We start from the raw sequence: 22,375 nt of genomic DNA on the forward strand, positions 1-22,375 counted from the left end.
CTTGTTAAATTTGGAATTTTATATGGCTACCAAGAGAGACTGAGGAGATGCTGTAGAAACATGTGACACAAGGGTTAACAATGACAGGGCTTCTGTCCCAGAGGCAGCTGGGGAGGCCATGATGCATAGCAGCACAGCGGCTGTCCACTGGAGAAACACTGACTCCATCAGGGAAGATCCACTTACCCAGGCCAGCCTCCGGATTGTCAGGGCTTTCTCGGAGATAAATACCCTCTTCACCCCAGCGAGTTCATCAATGGATTAGAAATCGCTACCATACATTCGCCTTACAGAGAGCACCTCGTTCTACTGCAAATGGTGTCAGCTCAAGAAAGTGAACCAAGCGTTGGGGTTTGGAGTGAGCTGCAGGAGGGGACAGACAGAGAAAACAGAGAAAGAGACAGAGACCATGTGACAGAAGACACAGAGACCAAGACGGAGCTAACTTTCTGCTGTGCAGGTGTGTAGAAAATAACAAACAAGCGAAAACTTCACTGTGACAGAAAACTATTAAACAATAACTAAAATTGTATTAATTTCCAATAAAATCATGTTTGAGACTGTAAAAAGGTATATTTGGTTTAAAGAGTATGTGAGCAAGGAGCATCCCATGGGAGATTGTAAATGTCTGTCTATAGATTTCTTTGGACCCAGAACCTAAAAAACAATAAGCTTTAGCAAACTTAGGAATGATCATAATTCCATTATTTAAAATAACCTAGGGGGGGAAAACCGACACTGTGCCACTCAGCTGACAAACGGAATGCACGTGGAGCTTGCTCACAACGGAGCATCACGTAGCAGTAAAGCACAAGGACGCACTGACACACGCAACAACACAGACGAACCTTAAAGTCGTTTGGCTAAACGAAAGAATGCCTTGAAATCCCGTATTTTGTGATTCCATTTCATTGGGAACAAGAGCAACAAGAGCATCTCTGGTGGATGTGAAAATTGTTAAAGTCACTTTGCAATAGAATTGTAAATAAAGACTGTTTGTGGCAATGCTGATAAATTACTCTAAAACTGGGCAAAACTGGTAGGGTAGATAATGCAATTGAATCTACAATATTATATAATTTGAAGATTAAATAATGATGTTTTATAAAATCAATTCCTTAAAGTCATTATAGAATTGGAAAAATATTAAACAAGCAAACTAAGAAATATGACAAAAACATAAACAACACACAAAAAATGTGTGGATTCATAGTTCAAAAATTAAAAATAAAGCTATGCTATTTACTATTAAATAGCTACTTGGTGAAATAATTTGAAAAATGAGAAATCAAGCACATATGTACCTCAACAATTTATGATGGCTTATCTCTATAGTACAAGACTCTAGTCACATTCAAGTTATTTAATCTGCATGCTGAATCACTGACATTTGCAGTATTAAAAACTAACATGTAAATATTATGTACTCATGAGATATTTATGTGATTCTCTGAATACTATTATTTACATAAATAAGATAAATAATTAAATGGTAGAAGCATGAGACCCTGTGTCTTGGAGTAGCTGCCAAATTTCCTGAAACTTGCAGCGGTTTGGCCTCCCCACGCTTTGTAAGCCAGTACAGTTGATTCAGCTCCAGGTTAGAGTCCCATGCTGCATCCGATGGTCTTTGGAGTTAGAGGATGACATGAGCTAACAGCAGACATTCACCTAATGTGGAGGTGCACTAACTCTGATCAATAAAACATGGAAAGTTGGTACCTTTTCTCTTGCTTTTGCCTTGCTATGTTTTTTCAGTTCTTACTTGTATTTTAATTAACTGCACTACTATTTTATAATAAATTTCACACTTCATGCATACAAAACAAATAAAAGTGTGAGAACAACCTACCCAACTTCTCCCTAAAAATCTTGAAGAATCTGTAGAGGTGAGCAGTTAGCCTTTCAAGGAAGATTCCATCTGGGACACTTGCCTCCTTTATCAAAGTGTCTGGGTTCCAGTCCTGACCACACTTCTGATTCCAGCTTCCTGCTAAAGAATCTTAGGAATCAGCAAATGATGGGTTTCTGCTACCCAAGTGGAGACCCGGATTGTGGTGCTGGTTCCCAAATTCAGGTTTCTGGCCTTGAGGACATTTAGAGAGTGGCCCAGTTGACGGAACTGGCTCGCTCTCTTTCTCTCTCTCTCTCTCCTGCCCCAACTCTGCCTTTCTTTCTCTCTTTTTCCCTCCCCTCCATTCTGCCTCTCAAATAAATAAATAAAACTTTAAAAATAATCTACATGCAATAAGCTATATTTAAATAAATTACTTTAATGATTAATATGACTATATATCCACCCACAATTGTGTTACTTTTAAACACTAATCTTTTCTTATGGGTAAAAGTTTTAAACAACAATCATATATTGGCAAGAAAATACTGACATACAAACTAACCATCTGAATCTTATTTGGTCAAAGTAGAATACATCATTTATTTTGACAAAATTTTTCTAGTTGTCAGTAAAATTTCAAAAGTAAAATCTAATGAGCACATAAATGTCAAAGCCCAACTGTACCAGGTTCTTGTCCTTTATTTACACTATGCCCATCTTAAGGGAAGATTTAACATATTGGTTATATTATTGTGGAGTGCTTTGATTTTTATACCATTGTTCATACAAATTATCAGTAAATTTGACTCGTAAATTTCATTGTTTATTCAAATTAATCTTTATTAATGACAATTCTAAATAATGCTCTAAATAGTAATGATTGAATTGATGGTATAGAAATCACTGTAAAAGCATTTTCAATTTTGTAAGAATAGAATCTGTTGGTCATGGAGATGAATCAAAATATCCAAGGGTAAATAACACACTGACTCAGTATTCAGTTAAATCATGTAGCTTAGCTTTCAAATATGAAATTATTCAAGAAAAGAATATATTATGCTTCAGAAAATGATGAGTGACATATGAAATTAACTTGCAATTACATTGATATTCCATCATAGTCAATGAAAGACAATGTTTATTGCTCATCAGCAAAATAGTTTTAATCTGATTAGTCACAACTTATGACCTAATGAGTCAGAGCTGAGAGCAATTATTGTTTGTCTTATTTTTGATGGATGTTTTAATGACCCAAGGTTATCCCAAAATTGCATTATAGAAAAACACAGCAGGAAATTCCATTTTGCTTTTAAAATATGAAATGTACAGATAAAATTGCTTTATCCAAAGATTATTTGTCCCAGAACATAAGGCACTATGCAATACACTTTCACAGCATAATGAGGTGTATATATATGTATATGTATATATATATATAAATGTAAGGTTATTCACTATTATTAGAGATAAATATGCCACTAGTTAGCAATATGGTCATAGAGATTTTAATATCTTTTTATTTTGTTTGAAAAATTGCAATTTGGTTTAGCAAAATGAAATCTTACCTTTTTTCCCATTGATTAAAGATAAAAACTGGCTGCCCAGACGCTATTGAAATACTGCAATGAAATCCCATGAGATTTCTTTTTCTCATGCAATTTGTTCTTAGAAAATTGTTCTTTCAGTCCAGGTTTGGGCTCAGTGGGTTAAGCCATTGACTGCAACACCAGCATCCCACATGAGTGCTGGTTCCAGTCCCAGCAGCTCCAACCCCATCCAGGTCCCTGCAGATGTACCTGGGAAAGCAGCGGTAGATAGTTGAAGTGCTTGAGCCCCTGCCATCAAAGTGAGAGACCCAGATGTAGTCCCAGGCTTCTAGAACTGGGCCACGCCGTTTAGGCCATTTGAGGAGTAAAGCAGCAGATGGAAAATTCTCTCTCTCTCTTTTTTTCTCTCTCTCTTTCTCTCTCTCTCTCTTGCTCTATTGCTTTGGACTACATGGGCAAAATACATTCTCTCATGCACGTAAATTGTCAATTATTTCTTGAGCTACTTTAGTCACGTATTATACACCCAAGTTAATTTACTGGTGCCTTTAGTCCTTGGTTTTTAATTATTTTCATCGTTATTACTATTCATTGAATAAATTTCTAATTTATATTATTGAGTTTATTTGTAAAATTATGTAAAAATGTTGTTACAACTTGCTAGAGGAGAATTCAGGGAGATTGTGTTCATGTAACCTGATTAAAGAGAAAGGTTGCTTTTGATTCCAAAGTCTCAGAAAACCTACCTACACCCAATAAATCTCTTTAAGTGTCACTTCTCCCATACTACCTGAACAAAATTATTCATTATGTCAAGAAAACATATATGAAAGCCAGGAGAGGAATAGTAACATCTTGTGGATTCAGCCCATGGATTCATGAGACTGCATGACTCGTGGTATCTAATTAAATCACCCTACTCCTTGCATTACTCAATGATTAATGGAGATTTTTTCACAATTTTGTAGCCTTACTCTCACTCATTCCCCACCCTGGGTCCTGTTGATATCTAGAATATGCAATTGTTCAGGTAGACCATCTATCCTCTAATTCACACTACAATTACCTGGAAAAACCTAATTCCAAAGATATATTCCTGTACTTTTTAGCTAATTGTTCTTAACTGGACCACAAAATTACACAAAATCTGTTTACCTAAGGTATTTAAGCTTACGCACATGTAGATCCTTTCTACATAAATGTGCATTTTAATTTTAATGTTTGCCTAATCTTTTGCTATTTTTATTTCTGTCCTAACCTCTTAGCACCTTCTGCCTTCCCTTACTTTTCCCCTACACAGTACACTATGATTATTCATACTCTATTTTTTCTACCCATTTCTTTGTTTTGTGCTACCGTTCTAAAATGCCAAATCAGTAAAACCACAGCATTGATTAACACACTGATGAATGCCATCATCTACACTGCAAGAACGAAAAGCTAGTAGAGAGTAGTACTCACAGTGTCTACTAACGGCAACACAATTTCAGGACTTCATATTCATGTAGATGTATCTGCACTGCTATCTGTGTTTTCACATTTAATTTGTCAGTGCACTCAGACAGATGAGATATGAAGGCTACCAATCATCTTAATATTAAAGATGGATACCTTCATGGAAAGATGAAAACACTAACATTGATTCACATAGGTACAAGCCTGGGAGGAAAAGAGATGTTGTTCAAGAAACAAGAAAGAATTCAGCTAATTTTTAAACAATTAACCAAAAAAGCTACGTGTGGTTGACCGTGAGTGTATGAAGTCTGCATGTGTTCACAGTCTTCTCCATAGAGCTACACAGAACAGAAGATTAAAGACTGGAGGAAGATCCGCCGCATGGGGAACGTCTAGAAGCAGAGAGTAGGCACCATAAGGAGAAGCGTAAGATCTCACTTGCATTCTTTTTTGCCAGTGCATGAAAAGTTTGAATGTTCAGGGAGAAGAGAATTGTTTTCTCACTTCTAAGAACAAGGAAGGGAATGGGGGACTACATCTCTACCCACTGGTAAGGAAAGAACATTTTATTTATCATAAACCAGACGGCCGGCCCCGCGGCTCACTAGGCTAATCCTCCACCTAGCGGCGCCGGCACACCGGGTTCTAGTCCCGGTCGGGGCACCGGATTCTGTCCCGGTTGCCCCTCTTCCAGGCCAGCTCTCTGCTGTGGCCAGGGAGTGCAGTGGAGGATGGCCCAAGTGCTTGGGCCCTGCACCCCATGGGAGACCAGGAGAAGCACCTGGCTCCTGCCACAGGATCAGCGTGGTGCGCCGGCCGCGGTGGCCATTGGAGGGTGAACAAAAAAAAAAAAAAAAAAAAAAAAACCTTCAGACATTTCCAGGTGGGTCAGGGTACCACAGGCCTCAGGCCCTTTCTAAACTTGAGTCTCAACCTTTGTTCCACCCCACTTTTTAGAAAGCGCAGTGAAACAAGTGACAACACTCAGCTATTAGAAGGGAGAGAGTGTAGACAGAGACTTGCTCTGAGGTATAGGCACAGAAGGATAGTGATAGCAGTTAGAAGAGGAAACAAGTAGGAAAAATCATGTGGGTGAGATGTACTCTAAAGCAATGTACCAATAGGAGCATTTGAAGCTAGAGTTCGTTGGAGGATATCGTAACAAAAGTCAAACCGAACTCACTCCTGTCCTTCACTTCAGCATCCTCAAAGGAATAGCAGAACAGATATGTCCATTCCCAGATGTAAATACACACACTGTCTGAGTTTCTAGCACAATTTTCTTTAGGTACATTAAAAGTCAAGGAGCAAACAGAAAAGAAAATTTACAATCAGTAGATAATATAATCAATAAGACCTACTTAATATATGGCCCAGATGTTGAAAACATCAACTAAGTAATTTTATTTTGTTTTTAAACATTTACTTATTTATTTATTTGAAAGGTTAATATGCTAAAGGTAAAAGTAGAAAAAGGCAAAAAATATTGTAGGACCCTAAGGAGAATTTCACTCTAGGAATGAAATAAAATCAAATTACAGATTTAAAAAGTGGTAGTAGAAGTGAAGAATATTTTTTACAAGCTCATTATTTAACTTCTACTGAACTGAAAGCTTTTATGTCATTAACCACTTAAGTAAATGACCAGTTAATGAACTGACTTATTTTTAAGTGTTTATGGTAAGAGTTAAAGTGATCTTTGAAAAACAGACTTATTGAGTAATAAGTTGAATATCATAAAAGTTTCCCAATTTAAACTATACTTTAACCTTTCTTTGGCAATTTACATAGCTGTGCAAATAGCATCAAAATCTAACTTTAGAACTCTGTTTCCTTACAAAGATCTTTTATACTCATTTACAACCAATACCCTTCATCTATCCAATCTACCTATCTATTCTGTTAATCTCTGCTTTTGAAAAGTATTTCATTTTTCACTTATTCTTTTATTTCTTTTATTAAATACATACATGTAAAAACTATTGATTATTTGACTCGAGTTATTGTCTGCAACTATTTCATTTCTCTGTTTCGATCTCTCTCTGTGCATTTTTGTATATGTTTACTAAATATATTATAGATGGAGAAAAATCAAAATAATTAATCAAGAAATAATGTGCAAGTCTAAGTGTGTTGTGGAAGTAAGTAAAGGGTCTAATGCAGAATAATTCAAATAATTACTATTTGGGATGCAAAGAGTAGAAAAGAGAGACACTTGGTAATAAAAGCTGAATCCATTTGTCAACTAATTTATGGAGAATAGAAGCCTTTATAGCCACTGTATCAAAAATGAAAACATACTCATAAATATAGCAAGTACTAAAATAATGAATAGTAGATTTAGCATCTAAATAATGGAATCATGCTACTTGTGCTTATTGCAGGCAAGAACACAACTTTCCTGAAAAGTCAGACATGAACTGATTTTTAAGGATGACAGAGGAGACAGGGGAAGGAGAAATAAGGCACATTTGTGACCATGTTAACTTTGTCAGGCGGTAACAGTTGTGTCTGTTGGGATGCTGTTGGCAGAGAGATTCTGATCCACATAGCTTCTAACTGCTGTCGCACATTCATCCCGGTAGAGAAGTCCCTTTGCCATCTCAGAGTCAAATCGCAAACAAAATGGTCATTTTCTGCATTTACAATAACTGAAGTGGTATAAAAACTCACTCAAAGTCTTGAGTAGGAAAAAAAATTAAAATCACAGGTGGAAACAATTCCTTACTATAAAACAGTTTCAATAAAGAGAAAATTGTGTTCTCAGAATATCCCATGAATTCAGGTTATGTCTCTTTTTAGCTACTAATTGCATATACTGTCATTAAAAATTCACATAATGCAAGTCCCAGATTTCTGCCTTAAAGAACAAGATTCTTATATCTTTTAGTAAGTAGTGAAGTAGCCTAATATAAGCACAATATTCATGAAAAATGTAGGTTGAACCATGCTTATAGCAGTTCAAAATAAGCTGTAAACACATGATACCTGAAAGTGAATCAGCAAAATACGTAAGAAACAAAAGTAACACTAACGACAAAGAGGTGCATCTTTCTGAGGTTGTTCTTATTTCTGAAGAAAAGAATAAACTGTGCATATTATTTAGAGGGGCACTAAAGTTAGTGAAAAGTGCTTTCGATATCACTGAGAAGAATATAAAGCATTTGAAAGTAAAATGAAGCGATCTAGGAAGAAATAATTCAGAAAAAAATTTTAAAATATATGTCCAAGTAAGCATTTTCAGTAGCAAAAGCGATCTCTAATATCAAGTAGCTGAATTATGGATGTGTCGTCTAGTAAAGCATCAATTGCTTCTCATGCCATCACTAGGGTAAATGTAAAACAAAGAGATACAATAGCCACCCAGAATTAACTGGAAAACTGTTGAACTCAAATCTATAAAATCATTGAAGGAAAAAAGACACACTCAAGGAGAGCTGCTACAGCACACTGGATATTCATAGGACCTTTGCTATATCACTCACAAGAATCTTGTAACACAGGAATTAAATACAAAGTGTCACGGAAACACATGAACAGTGATGTAAATAAATGTGGAGTGGGGCAATATGTTTTCAAAAGGGAAACACTGCATTGAAAGCAAGTCAATTTTCCCCAAATAATCAAACAAAATATACAAAAATTGTTTTATGACTAATTCAATAAGCTTATACTTCACTTGGAAGATACATTGAGCACTAACTACTAAGAATATTTTAAAAAATAAGGAGAGTTGCTACTTGTGAAATAATTACAAGTAAATAGTAATGAAAATAATGTTTTGGTCATTAGTGTCTGAATTAATCAATGTAACAATATACAATCGAAATGAATTAGAATGTCCTAAAATTTCCTTAGATTTTACTGATGAAAGGATGATATGTTCGATAATTCAATCTGGGACAATTGGCTACTAATTTACTCCCTACCTTCAGCAACCAGAAATACAATTTCCTGATGGGATAAATATCTTAGTATATAAGTCTTAAATGGATGAAAATGCAAATCATGAGAAAATATTTTCATAATTATCGAGTTAAACACTTCCTTTTATAGAGACTTAAAAACCATAGCATACACAAATAAATATGTTCACAACATATGTCACTACTGATGTACTTTAACTTACAATGAGGCTATAGGTGTAGAAACCTATTGTACCTTGAAAATACCAATAGTCAAGGCTGCACTTGATACATGTGTCAGGCCCCTCGAGATTATCTGATAGGAGCTGTGACTCCCTGGTTCCACCCAACAATGAGAAAGATATCATGCCACATATCACAAGCCTAGGAAAAAAAATTTAAAAGTCCAAGTACTGTGTGACTCCTATTGAATGCATATGGGTTCCTACTGAGGTAAAGTAAAAAAATTTTAAGTCAAACCATCCTAAGTTGGAACCAAATGTACACAGAAACCTGCTAAATATCAACAGAGACAAAAAATTATAACACAGAATTTAAATGATATTCCAGAAACAATCAAACAAAATAATCCAGAAATACAAGCAAAAACTTAACATCACTAATAATTATGAAAATACAAATTAAAGATACCAATCTGTTGGATTGGTTAATACTAAAATTTAATTATTACTGAAAGAAACATGATATGCTTTTGTGGATTGTGTTGCTGATAATATTTGAAAATACGATGAATGTATTCCTCAAAAGTAATAAAAATATCATCGACACCATGTTAACCTTCAAGAGAGTGCTTAACCTATATTACACAACACATATAAACACACACATGATACATGCAAAATAAATGTTGTGTCAACATGAAAGCTTGCCGAGATATATATTTAAGTGTGCTTACTTGTGAATATAAATTGGCTTAATTATAGTTTTATAATAAGAGAAATGGAGCAAAGCAACAGATGGTAAGAATCCCCAAAGTGACTGAAACGGGAAGCCCACCTAGCGTTTACTATCCAGCCAGGAAGATAGACATAGGAATTCATGTGTTTCTGTGAAGAGACTCAACTCACATAATTTAATTTTTGTTCACTTATTAGAAAAATGATTTATTACATACAGTATTTTGGTAAAATAAGCCCCACCTGGCATGATGGAGCGTTCAGAGAAGTAATTGAGAAACAGACATAAATCTTAATCCAAAAGTTTATCTGGTTTTCCTTCGTGTCATAAGAGAAACAAGGTATGCTTCACTACCCAAGTAATTAAGGTCGGTTGAGTTACTGTGGTCCAGAGGATATTGCTAAGTAATGAATAGCTGGATGGTTGGAAAAATGATCAGTAACTACTTCTTTTGAAACATTGTTTTGTCATAGCAATTCCACACTCCTGATTTTTGTAAACTTCAGTTTCCACCCAGTTAACCAGGAGTGGTTTTTCAGTGTTCTACATGGACAGACATAGTTTGCACACTCTAAAGAATTTTGCACAATATATCTCTCATTCCTGCTTGGACACCAGTTACCTGATACAAAAAATAACAGCTATTTAACTACTTTCTTGCTAATCATTGGAAATATCTATTCCAAACTAATATATATTGATTATATGAACTAGTTTAAATATATTGCACAAAATATGAAAAAGTAAATAATAACAAATATTTATTATAGATTCACCATCTACCTTAATTTTGACCTCAACCTGATAAATAACTGCTTTTTTTTTTTTAAATAAAGAAACTCAGGCCCAGAGATGTTAACAAATGTGAGTGTGGCATGTAGCTAGGTATGCAAAACATATCAATGTAATGCATCAGCAAATTATACAGGCACTATGACAGTAAATAAGATATTTTGGGTAAAGCAAAATTTCTTCTTGCCCACATATTACATCTCACAGACAACAAACAAGTTCATCTATCCAGTGGTAAAAGGAAAAAAGAAACAGGGTTAAAAAATCTAGGAAAAGGAAAATCATTACTATTTTCATAATATTGGGAAAAACGCCATGTTTAATTCTCACTTGAATCTTGCTTTCTCATATGAATTTATCCCCCTTAAATTATGTGTTAATTATAAAATTTAAAACTTTTGGGCAATATATCTTAAAAATACTTGACAATGATTAAAATTTTACTGTATCAAGTTCATTAAGCAAATCCTATCAGACTGTGAGTTTATTGTCAATTTTAACTCATTCAAGTGTTTCAATTACAATTCCATTTTGAACTGTAATAAGGTGGCTGATAAATGATGATGGTTAACAACTACTATTAAAACTACACAGGGCAGAACTCCATAAATGTAGAATAATTAGAGTAACAAATGGTGGTAGCAATATGCTATCATCTTTACATTATTCAACTGATATAGTACAGCATTTTAATCATTCTAAAAAGGTGTTCACAGGTTTAGGTTAATGTTTTTCATTCAACTTTTTAAGTTTTAATTATCATTTTATTTTATTTTAAAGACAGAGAGAGTTCTTCCATCTACTGCATCACAGCTGAAATATCCACAATAGCCAAGACTGAGCCAGGCAGAAGCCAGGATTCTGGAATTCAAACTATGTCTCCCATGGGGGTGGCAGGAACTCAAGCACTGGAACCCTTATCTGCTGCCTTCCTGGATGCACAGTAGGTAGAACTTACATATTCCAAACCAGAATGTAGGCAGCTCAATCTATGGCAAATGTCTGTCCATGACTATTAAAAAAAAAAGATTTTTAATTTCTTTATTTGAGATACATAGCTATAGAGAGTGGGAGAGACAGAGACAAAGGTCTTCCATCCACTAATTCACTCCCCAAACGGCCACAATGGCTGGAGCTGGGCCAATCTGAAGTCAGGAGTCAGGAGGTTTCTTGGGGTCTTCCTCATGGGTGCAGGGGTCCAAGCACTTGGGCCATCTTCCACTGCTTTTCCCAGGTCACTAGCTGGGAGCTGGATCTGAAGTGGAGCATTCAGGACATGACCTGTAGGTCATTAGCAAGAAGCTGGATCAGAGTGGAGAAACCAGAACATCAACTGATGCCCATGTGGTATGCTGGCATTGCATGGGGCAGATTTTTACCAGCCAAGTCACAACTCAGGTGCTAATAGTTAAAATTTTGAAGAGTGAATATCAAAAGATGTGGAGAAGTTGTGAATCTGAATCACAGAGTTTGCTGTGTAGCAGGGAAGATTCAAGGTAAACAAGTTTTCTTTGGGTAATTACTTAAGTAGCATGAATAACAATCGTTTTACTTTTGTTTTCTCTTCTAATTCACAAACCCTTGAATTAGGAAAGGATCAGTTAAGGGTTTAGTTTTTTTTTTTTCAAAAATTACCAGTTTTAATTTACTCTTCATGCGTCATGGAAATAGCGGCTATTGCAGTGTTTTCAATGTCCTGGAACTAAAAAGGTAACGTTTCCTCATGCAGAAAACTAGCTTAAACATTTTAACAACTAGTGAAGGAAATGGCATTTAGTCAATGACAATGCATTCATTTTTCATCAATTTTTCATTAATGATTCACATATAAACATTCATAACATTTTCAAAAATTATTTAATTGCCTCAAAATAGTTATATTCTCTTGGTGTCAATCCAGCTGAATAACTGAAATTATTTGCATGGGTCCAGTGTTCTCTCCAGAGGAGCTGCTCAGACTTTAATGCACGTCACTCTGTCGAAATGTAGTCACTTTTTAAAAAAGCCTCACTTTGACATGGTGATAAAAATTTGAGGAAGGCTTTCAAGAAGATTCTTCAGGTATCAAATAATAAGCATCTTGATGGAGAGAAGCTCCCACTTTTCATCTGCCAAGCCGATTCTTCCATGGTACTTAAATTTTAAGCTGAAAGTTTAAAAATTTGGAATGTATTTAATTTTTCAGAATAACTGTATATATAGATAGATGAAAGATAAATAGGTAGATAACAGATTGAGAATCACAAAGAATAAGACAGAAATATAGAATTATTTTGAGAAGATTCATATAAAATATGTTTTAGGATAATGAAAGCAAATCTGAAATAAACTAAAATAATTTAAAATTTCTTTTATTATCTTGGAAGCTCTTCAGCTCTTTGCTAAAGAAAGAATACTGATTAAAAATTAGTTATTTTGTGGAGCAAGATTGTAAACCTTTATTTACTTTAGATTATATGTAGCTTTTAACATTTCAAATAACTCCCTACCTCAGTACTTTTGTATCTGAATTCATAAACCATCTGAGAAGGCTAAAACATTATGGAATTAAATTGTTGAGATATTTATCATCCCAAGAGGAAGTCCACGTGGATTTGGCTTAAGCTCTATACAAACTCTAGTTTATATGTGTGTTTTCTTTTCCCAAGACATTCGCTATCCATGAAATTTCTAAATTTATTTTGTGGGGCTAGAATTAGCATCCAGTATGGGCACAGGTTCAAGTCCTGGCTGCTCTGCTTCTGATCCAGATCCCTGCTAATGGCCTGGGGAAGCGGTGGAGGATGGCCCAATTACTTGGATTCCTGTCACTTGACCTGAATTGAGAGTTCCTGGCTCCTGGCTTCGGCCTGGCCCAGCCCTGGTTGTTGCAGCCATTTAGAGAGTGAACCAGAAGATGGAAGACCTGTCTCTCTCTCTCTCTCTCTCTCTCTCTCTCTCTCTCTCTCTCTCTTTCAAACAAATAAATAAATCTTTAAAACAAAATTTATAATGTGGGGGCCTGCACCGTGGCTCACTTGGTTAATTCTCCGCCTGCGGTGCCGGCATCCCAAATGGGCACCAGATTCTAGTCCAAGTTGCTCCTCTTCCAGTCCAGCTCTCTGCTGTGGCCTGGGAAGGCAGTGGAGGATGGCCCAGGTTTGTACAAAGCTGTTAGGAGAACACTTCAAAAAGATTGTGGAAAATGGAGTATGCATTTGGGGTAGCTGAGAGGATGCTGCTCAGGACATCCATGTCCCATTTTGGAGTGACGGGGTTTAAATCCTTACTCTGCTTCCAATTAAAGCTTCCGCTGGTGAATCTGGGGAAGCAGCAGGTTATGGCTCAAGTAGTTGGGTTCCTGCCTTTCCCCTTGGAGGCTCAGACTGAGCTCCTGATTCCTGATTTCAGTCTGGTCTAGCCCTGACCATTGTGGGAAATTGCAGGCATTTGAAGACTGACTCTCTCTTCTCTCTCCCTTCCCTGTACCCCTCTTCAGATAAAATTAAAATAAATCTTAAAACAATCTAAAAAGCTTGTGAAAAATGGGATTAAAAAACAAGTTTACTTTGTTGAAAAAAATTTTGAAATTATGCATGGGAAGAGTCTTCCAGAAGTTCCTGGAAAATATGTGTTATAAAGAAAATGTGTATACATTTTTAAAGCATTTTACACCAAAATAGACATTAAAAGGATTTTCAAGAAGCTCACAGAAAATCATTTTTTAAGTCCATTGGTCCATGTACTTTACACAAAACTCTCACTATCTCTGATTCCTGAGTTCTAAAAATCATTCCTACTAGGATTTAAATCTTTTTATCCTACCAAATGTTCAAAATCCTTCAGCTACACACCCTACTCCCATATACCCTTTTAACATTTCAGTTTGAATTTCACAGTCTTTCTTGTGACTTCCCACATAACTCAACCCTTTGTCCTCCATTACCTATTGTACTTACTTTGGGGTAATGCAACCTTTCTCAACTTTAAAGCCTCACGGTTTCTGCACCCATGAAATGGAATGTAGGAGGGGAATAAAATGAAGGGGAGCCAAAAGCAATGAAATAAGAAAAACATCCTGTGGGAAAGGTCCCTTGACACAGTGTGGGAACAACAGTGTGTGTTAAGAGTCTGTTATTTCTCATTCAATCCGATGATTGCATTAGTGTTTCCCCCTTTCTTCTCAAGTCTCTGCTCAATCCCCTTTATAATTCTCTGCTGGTAAACTTAGTTTCCACTTCACTGAAGAAATAGTGACTATTGTGATGTCATGCTATAGTTGGCATCGTAAGCATTTCATTTTACTATTACTTAGTTATAAACTTTAATTGACATTCAAACATAGGAACATTTCCTTACAGCCACAATCTTTCAAAATGATGTGATTTAGATCTTTAGCTAAACATTCAAGAATCATCAAAACATAATAGCTATTTTTTTATTAAAGTTAACATATTTCTTGTAAGTACACCAGTTAAAATACAATAATTGTCCATTAAATTAATGATGGCTCATTCCAATGCTAAATATAAAATATGTTCTTAGTAAATAATAACAAAATTAGATAATTTTTCAAAAACTATCAGCATAATATTTTAGGATTGATAATTTTATACATTTATATTTAAAACTGTGTTTCATGTAAAATGGTTACCTAAGTCCCTCATTATTTGTCTTGTAATATTTTAAATAGCTGTCATTATGAAACTCATTTCCAAATATATGAAAGCATTTTAAGCTATTAATGTCCAAATGGAATAATATTTTAAAATACAAGTGCTTTAACTAAGTTTTTCAAAATCAGATTCTTGTTGGCTTATAGAATGATTAACTTGATTTTTAAAATGCGTTTTGAACCTCTCATTTTTACTGGCTCTATTCTTGGTACACTCAACAATTTTTAGTTGATTTCTTTGGATTTTCAGTTAGACCTTCATGTCTTTGCAAGTAGTCATTTATCTTTCCTTGCAATAGCTGTTATTTTTTTTTTCCTGGCTTTTGTTCTATGATTAGAATGTCTAGAGGCAACAAGCATACATTATTGATTTGATCCAATTTTTCTGAAAATACTGTGATAACTTCAGTTTAATTCTTATGCTTCTTATTCACATAAAGAATATGCTTTACTGTGTTTAGCCATATTGTTATATTTATATTTTCAGAATTACAAAGAACAGAACCTGAATTCTAACAAATCCATTGCCAATGTCATAGACACTGCTGACATTGTAATATGAAGAATTTTCATTGATTTTCTAAGATTTAACCAATTTTTAGTTCTGGAATGATAACTACTTGGCTAAGACACATATGTACACCTCCAGATTAAATGTGCTAGAACTTAATTACATTATGTTAATCTGCATTCATTCAGATGGCTAGTAATTTTCAAAATTGCCCTATAATTTTCACATTTATTTTCAAGGTTATAATCTCTTCAAAAATAAACCAAAAAGTATTACTTTTCTTCTATCTTCAAATAGGTTATGTTGCATGGAAATATTAAATATACATAATACATTTTAAATTCTGGTAAAGTGGCTTTTATAGATTTTTTTAGTGTCTTGCCTATTAGCCTTCCAGATTAAAATATAAGAAAATCTTGTGGGTTTTTATTGCAAAGCATATCCAGAATCTGATCACTTCCCCCCACCCATTTTGTTCATACTCTTGTCTGAGCCCACATCCTACCTGCCACGCTACTGTAAACGCCTTTCTCTGCTTCCATTCCATCCCCTCCTTTTCATTCCGTTCCCAGCACATTAGAAACATTGGCCCTGGTAAACAGCTGATATCTTGTCACTCCCTTGCTCAAATCTTCAAAATCAATCCACTTCACTCAAAGTAAATCCAAAGTCCTTTCCATTGTTGAGAACTGAGATGACCTGGCTTTCTGTCACCTCTAGACCTGGTGTCCCAATTCTTACCAATACTGTTTCAACCATACTGGCCTCCTTAATCTACGTAGAATATGACGAGCAATTTACAAAGCACCCTCTTTTCTGTAGCAATTCTTCTTATATAGAGAAGCATCCCACTCATGTCACCCTGCTAACTGTTTTCCTATTTCAAACACTTGTACAAATCTCATCTCTTCTATGTGTCCAAACTTGATGGTGCTGTTTAATACTGAAAACTGGTAAATTGTCATCTTTCACAAAGGAGAGGACAAGACTAGGGAAATGAGCCTGGCATCGTGCTGGCAAACATGTCATCCCTACTCAGGATTTCTTTGTAGCACAAAGAATTATCAGAATACATAGATGAAGAATAAGCACAGAGTTGAGGTAACTTTGGATACATTTTTCAAACTGACTACAGCTAAGCAAGGGACAATGAAGAGTCAGAGGTTCATGGAAAAAGTAACTTGAAGGACTGGGCAAGGCATTGTAGCTGGCTAAGAACATCAAGCAGGTGAAGAAATGTGAAAAGGGGATAATTATCAGAGAAATTAATGATACCTAAGTTTTGTTACTTGGAATACTCAGTAAAGTTAGGATTTGGTGGAAGAAGCGGGATGCTTGATACTGGAATCATGGATAGATGAACTCAAAACGCACTGGCACAGGAGATTAACTGGATGCTGGAAGGGAACCAGTGTTGGGAATGTATGAGTCAGAAGCTATTTTATATGGGCCTGAGTTGTGTGGCAGGCAGTAAAGCCATCGCTTGTGATGCTGGCATCTTATGTGGGTGCTGGTTCAAGTCCCAGTTGCTTCGCTTCTGACCCTGCTAATGAGACTGGGAAGGGTGCAGAAGATGACCCAGTGCCTGGGCCCCTGCACCCACATGGAAGACCTAGATGGAGTTCCAGGCTCCTGGATTTGGCCTGGTCAGCCCTGGTCATTGTGGCTATTTTGGGAGTGAACCCATAGATGGAAGATCTTTCTCACTCCCCCTCTCTCTCACCATAACTCTGCCTTTCAAAGAAATAGAAACCTTGTAAACAGAAAAAGCTATTTTGTAGGTAGTTTGGTCTATTTAAAGACATAAAAACTCCTGTACTGAGCTCTACTTAATGGATTTGTCATCAAAGCAGAAGTCCTCTTCCACCAGTGTCTCAGCATTAAGAACACACATGTTTCCTTGTTGTGTTTGTGGAACCATGAAAAATATAATTTATCAGAGCTCTCCTATATGAATTGGAGTATTCCTAATCACACGAAGTATTTTGGGATTTATAGTTCTTGCTTTTTGAGTTCTATTTAAAAATAATATGTTTAATCCATATGTTGAAAGTACTGGATCATTTTTTATTCTCTTTCTAGAAAATTAGACTTTTAAAGTGATTCTTATGAAAAAATAATAAAACAAAGTAAATATTAAAGGAAAATGTGTTATCTAGAGATATATCTATATGTGTGTATGTACCTTTGCAATTTTGTGGTGTTTGGGTTGTCTTTTGTATTTAAAAAACATTAATTAAGTTATTCCTTCTTTCAAATATGCACTCACTAATGTATGTAATTTTATCTTCACATAAATATATCATTTTCCTAAAGAGGCCTTCTACTCTGTATGAACTCCAAGTCGTATATAATCTGAATCTACCACTGGATTTAGATCTGTGTTTAGTGATGTTAAAGTTCACTAATAGTAACATGTGGATTCTTTTCTTTTTCTCATATCCAAATACAAATATTACTTCATGTCCATACTGAAGAAAATGGAAAATTTTCAGTGAAGGAAAACAACTTGGACTGCCATTTGAAACATGAATCATTTATCTTTTAATTTCTTGAGCTTCAAAAGTAATAGGAGGGGCTGGCACTGTGGCACAGCAGGTAAAGCCGCCACCTGCAGTGCTGGCATCCCATTGTGTGTGCCGGTTTGAGTCCCAGCTGCTCCACTTCCTATCCAGCTCTCTGCTATTTCCTGGGAAAGCAGTAGAAGATGGCCCAAGTTCTTGGGCACCTGCAACCCCATAGGAGACCAGGAAGGATCTCTTGGCTCAGCTCCAGCCGTTGTGGCCGACTGGAGAGTGAACTAGCAGATGGAAGACCTCTCTCTCTTTGCATCTCCTTCTCTCTCTGTGTAACTCTGACTTTCAAATAATAAATAAAAATAAATCTAAAAAGCTAATAACAGAATTGTTTGCATTCAACACATTGCAGACTTTAAGTTCAGAAGACTGAATAGTTTTAGGTAAAGGGCATTTTGTTTTTCTTCAGGTAAATGCACAAGGTACAAATGAATATTTTATATAATAATTCTGTGAACAATGAAATTGTTTCCTTAGTAAGCTAACCATATCTTCCCACTGTTCTATTCTGGTAATCGCAGGCTCTCTCTGATGCACTGTGTGTACTCACTCGCTCTCCTTGGCCCTGGAGACTCAGAGTGGTCTGTTCCAGATGGTGTTGTCTTTTCTCTCTGAAGATAAAAGGCTCCTTTTTGCAGGTTGTTCCAATCATCGTGCCTATTGTTTAAAAAAAATTGGTAGTGTTAATAATTCAATATTTATAACTTAGAAGTGAATCATGAAGAAGGAATGAATGTGGTAAAAACATATAAATAAACAAAAAGACCAAATGATCTACATACAACATAGTGTGAAATTGTGTTGCCAAATTGAAGGAGGAAAGAGGTTAGAAGGGCATCCAGTGTACCATCACAAACCAGAGACAAGAGCAAAATAGCAATAGAATCTACAATACCTTTGTTTTGGTTTGTAAATAAATAAAGTATGATTGGCTTTTCTTTGTGCTATTTTCCCTGAAAGATGTTATTTTCACAGAAAAATATGGAAAAGGCACAAGAAAAGAAGGATAAGAAAGGAAAGAAAGCATATCTTTCTGTACTACTAGGTTTTATAATATCAAAAATTATATATCCATGAAACAGAGTAGAAAACAATTTTAAAGCAGAGTAATAATGCATCCATAATCCAAGCAAGAATTTTGCCATTACTTACAAAAATCCCAAGGTCTTTCCACACCACCATATACACAAACTACTAAAAAAAAAGTCAATTATGAAAAACATATTATATGCATTCAAATTTAAAACCATCATGAGCCATGAACATGAAAGTTAAGTTGGTGTTTGCAGAATCCAATTAAGGAATGAAACTCCAAATACTTCATTTGCATTATTTGTGCTGATTATTTAACTGATTGGTAATGAGTAGGAAGCTAGTAAAAGAAGTCCTGACAAATCCCTACCCCATGCAGAGAAGACTGAGTCGATGCACAGCATGGTAGCTGTATTTTAAGTACAGGGAGTCTATTCTGCCCAGGGCTCCTTTGTGCTGTCTAAAGACCACACTGGCAGAACTAGTTTTCATTACTACACCAGAACAACCTCAGAAGGTGTCTGAGTTGTGACAGTTGTGACAATGATGATGATATTTTTAGTCATTGAAATGAGTTGACATTTACTTTGGTTTGCTAATAATCAGAAACATGGATCTCCATATACCTGAAAAAATGTCATTTTCTCTTCTTTGATGTTTTTCAACCACAAACCAGGGCCCTTGTATTACCTCAGCATATATTAGTTGGTTGGAAGATGTATATAATTTCTATTGGCTCTAGAACTGTACTTTTAATGAATTTACAAGATTCATATTTATGCAACTTCCAATTTTCTAGATTAATGTAGTAGTTATCTTTGTTAAAATATTGAATTGATTAATTCCATAGAGAAACCATCAAATATCATTGTGTGCCTTAGTTTTAAACACATTATAAAGCTCTACTTTTATTTATTTATTTAATATTTATTTATTTATTTGGAAGTCAGAGTTACAGAGACAGGAGAGAGACAGATGGAGAGAATCTTCTATCCTTTGGCTCACTCCCCAGATGGAGGCAATAACCAGGGCTGAACTGCAGAAGCCAGGAGCCAAAAGCTTCACCCAGGTCTCCCATATGGGTGGCCTGGCCACAGACACTTGGACCATCTTCCACTGCTTTTTCCCAGGCCATTAGCAGGGAGTCAGTTTGGAAGCGGAGCAGCTAGACCTCAAACAAACACCTGTATGGGATGCCAGTGTCACAGATATTTGGGGCCACGAGTTGGCCACATATCAACCTTTTTTTGTAAGAATTATTTATTTATTTGCAAGAAAGAGTTACAAAAAGAAAGGAAAATCAGAGAGAGAGAGAGAGAGAGAGAGAGAGAGGTCTTCCAGCTGATGGTTCACTTAACGGGACTGTGTGACTTAAGACCGCTTCAAACCACTGATGGATTCCAACTGCTGTGCTGCTCACGGTGCTGAAGAATGTTCACTTTGGTTATCATTCCAACACTGATTTAAGACCCAACCTTTTCTTTGACAAAAAAATGTAATTTGCACATGCCTGACTTCAGATTACTACTTATAAAAATAGAAAAACAGCAAGATCTTTAGAGACAGCCTGGGTTTCTTATTCTACTTGATGATGCAGTGCATGAAAATCCACGAATTTCAAGATCTAAGACAAGTAACTAATCTGTACAATAAATATTTTCTATGAGGAACATATTAGACATTATTAGAAAAGGAATGTCCTTGGCACATGATAAGCACTTCATAAAAATTGGTTTTCCTTCTTCCTTTCCAACAATGAAATCCACCTTTAAATAGAAAAACACTTTGTCGTTAAGTGTAGCAAGGAGCCTGGGAAGGAAATTAAGAAAATATTTGATGAACTATCCCAAGAAATGTCATTGTTTTTGAGTAAATTTGCATAGAAACATCTTTAATTCCTATAATTTTTCAAGTTTCAAAGAAAACACTCATTTTCTTGAATATTTTAGATGCTTTAGAGACTGTCTGATTTCAGGAACAGTAACATTGTAGCAGGTAGTTTCACGGTGAGCTGTACTTCAGCACAGAAGAATGGATATGATAGAAGTTAGCCTGTCCCTCTTTGGCAGAAGAACACAGAGGTCCAGGTAAACTCCGCTGTGCTTATGGCCTTGAAAGCATGAAGTGGCTGGAGTGACCTCTGTACGATAGCTTCATTTGAGGGCGCATTATACATTTTCACTGCAAAACATTTCTGTGGTACGCTATCTTACTTACAATGTTGTTGAATAGAACGTGCTTATTCAATCTGAGATAGCCAAACCTTATAAGAAGCTAATGCAGTATCACAATATGGAATAAAAATATAATGCCAACATCAAATTATTGAAAAGTTACAAGATTTAAATTTGCTAGTAGCATTTTCTTAAATTTGGAAGGTGAAGGAAAAGCAAAGTCTGCATCTAAGCAGGCTTGCTCTCAATATGGCCCAGAAGTATTGGGGAATTCAAGTCTGAAAAGTACAGAAATGAAAGAATGAAAGTAGCAGACCAAATACAGTTGAGAGCAGCTAGGAAAATCGTTTCCACACATCTCTTGCTGTTTTTAATGTACATGTTTGGGTTACAATTTTTAAAATTTTCAGTGAAAATCTTTTTCCTCTAAATCATTTAGTTTCATTTAAAAAATGTGGGCAGAAAAACAAGTGAAATGAAAAATGAAAGATCCTTGTATGCTCCATGCACTGTAATTTGTTCTGAGATTTCACTTTGCTTAGAAATGCCCCTTTAGTCAGGGGTTCATTCATTCTTCTTAGCTACCTTCAAGTAATTTTCTGCACTTCACAAAGACAGATGTGAAAAGCTAAGCGTTTCTCCTCACTGCCTGCAACACATGTCTGCTGACTCAGGTTCCCCCTTCACCACTATACTTGCAAAACAGAAGTAAGACAATCAAGGAAATGAATTAGTGTGTTTGAAGCACAGGTTTGCTGTGTAGGATTGCACTATGTTATCAACCAACTAAATCTGGGGGCTATTAAAAATCTACTATTCTCAGGCAATACTATTTGGTAGCAAACTTCAAAGCCAATTTCCCCAGATGTGAACATGAGGATTTTTTAACTCAACATAGTTTAGAGCTAAAATTTCATACAAATAGGGAAGGAAATAAATTTATGATGTTTTTCTATGTATATTCTTTTTCTAAT

At 35.6% G+C, this 22,375-nt stretch overlaps 1 long non-coding RNA gene across 2 annotated transcripts in view; it reads right to left on the reverse strand.

Moving 5' to 3' along the window:
• The window catches only part of LOC149123682 (uncharacterized), a 101,792-nt gene that overhangs the window by 77,506 nt on the left and 1,911 nt on the right, over nucleotides 1-22,375 (reverse strand). Inside the window, exons 2-3 of one of the 2 annotated variants that reach the window (XR_016213887.1) lie at nucleotides 18,746-18,852; nucleotides 9,853-12,600 (exon numbers count right to left, since the gene is read on the reverse strand). This is a non-coding gene — a long non-coding RNA (uncharacterized LOC149123682). Of the gene's footprint in view, nucleotides 1-9,852; nucleotides 12,601-18,745; nucleotides 18,853-22,375 lie in introns of those variants that run through there. The other variant, XR_016213886.1, reaches the window with a different exon arrangement.

This window comes from Oryctolagus cuniculus, chromosome 10 (genome assembly GCF_051225735.1).
Source record: "Oryctolagus cuniculus isolate XC-2025 breed Fujian yellow rabbit chromosome 10, ASM5122573v1, whole genome shotgun sequence".
Lineage (NCBI taxonomy): Eukaryota > Metazoa > Chordata > Mammalia > Lagomorpha > Leporidae > Oryctolagus > Oryctolagus cuniculus.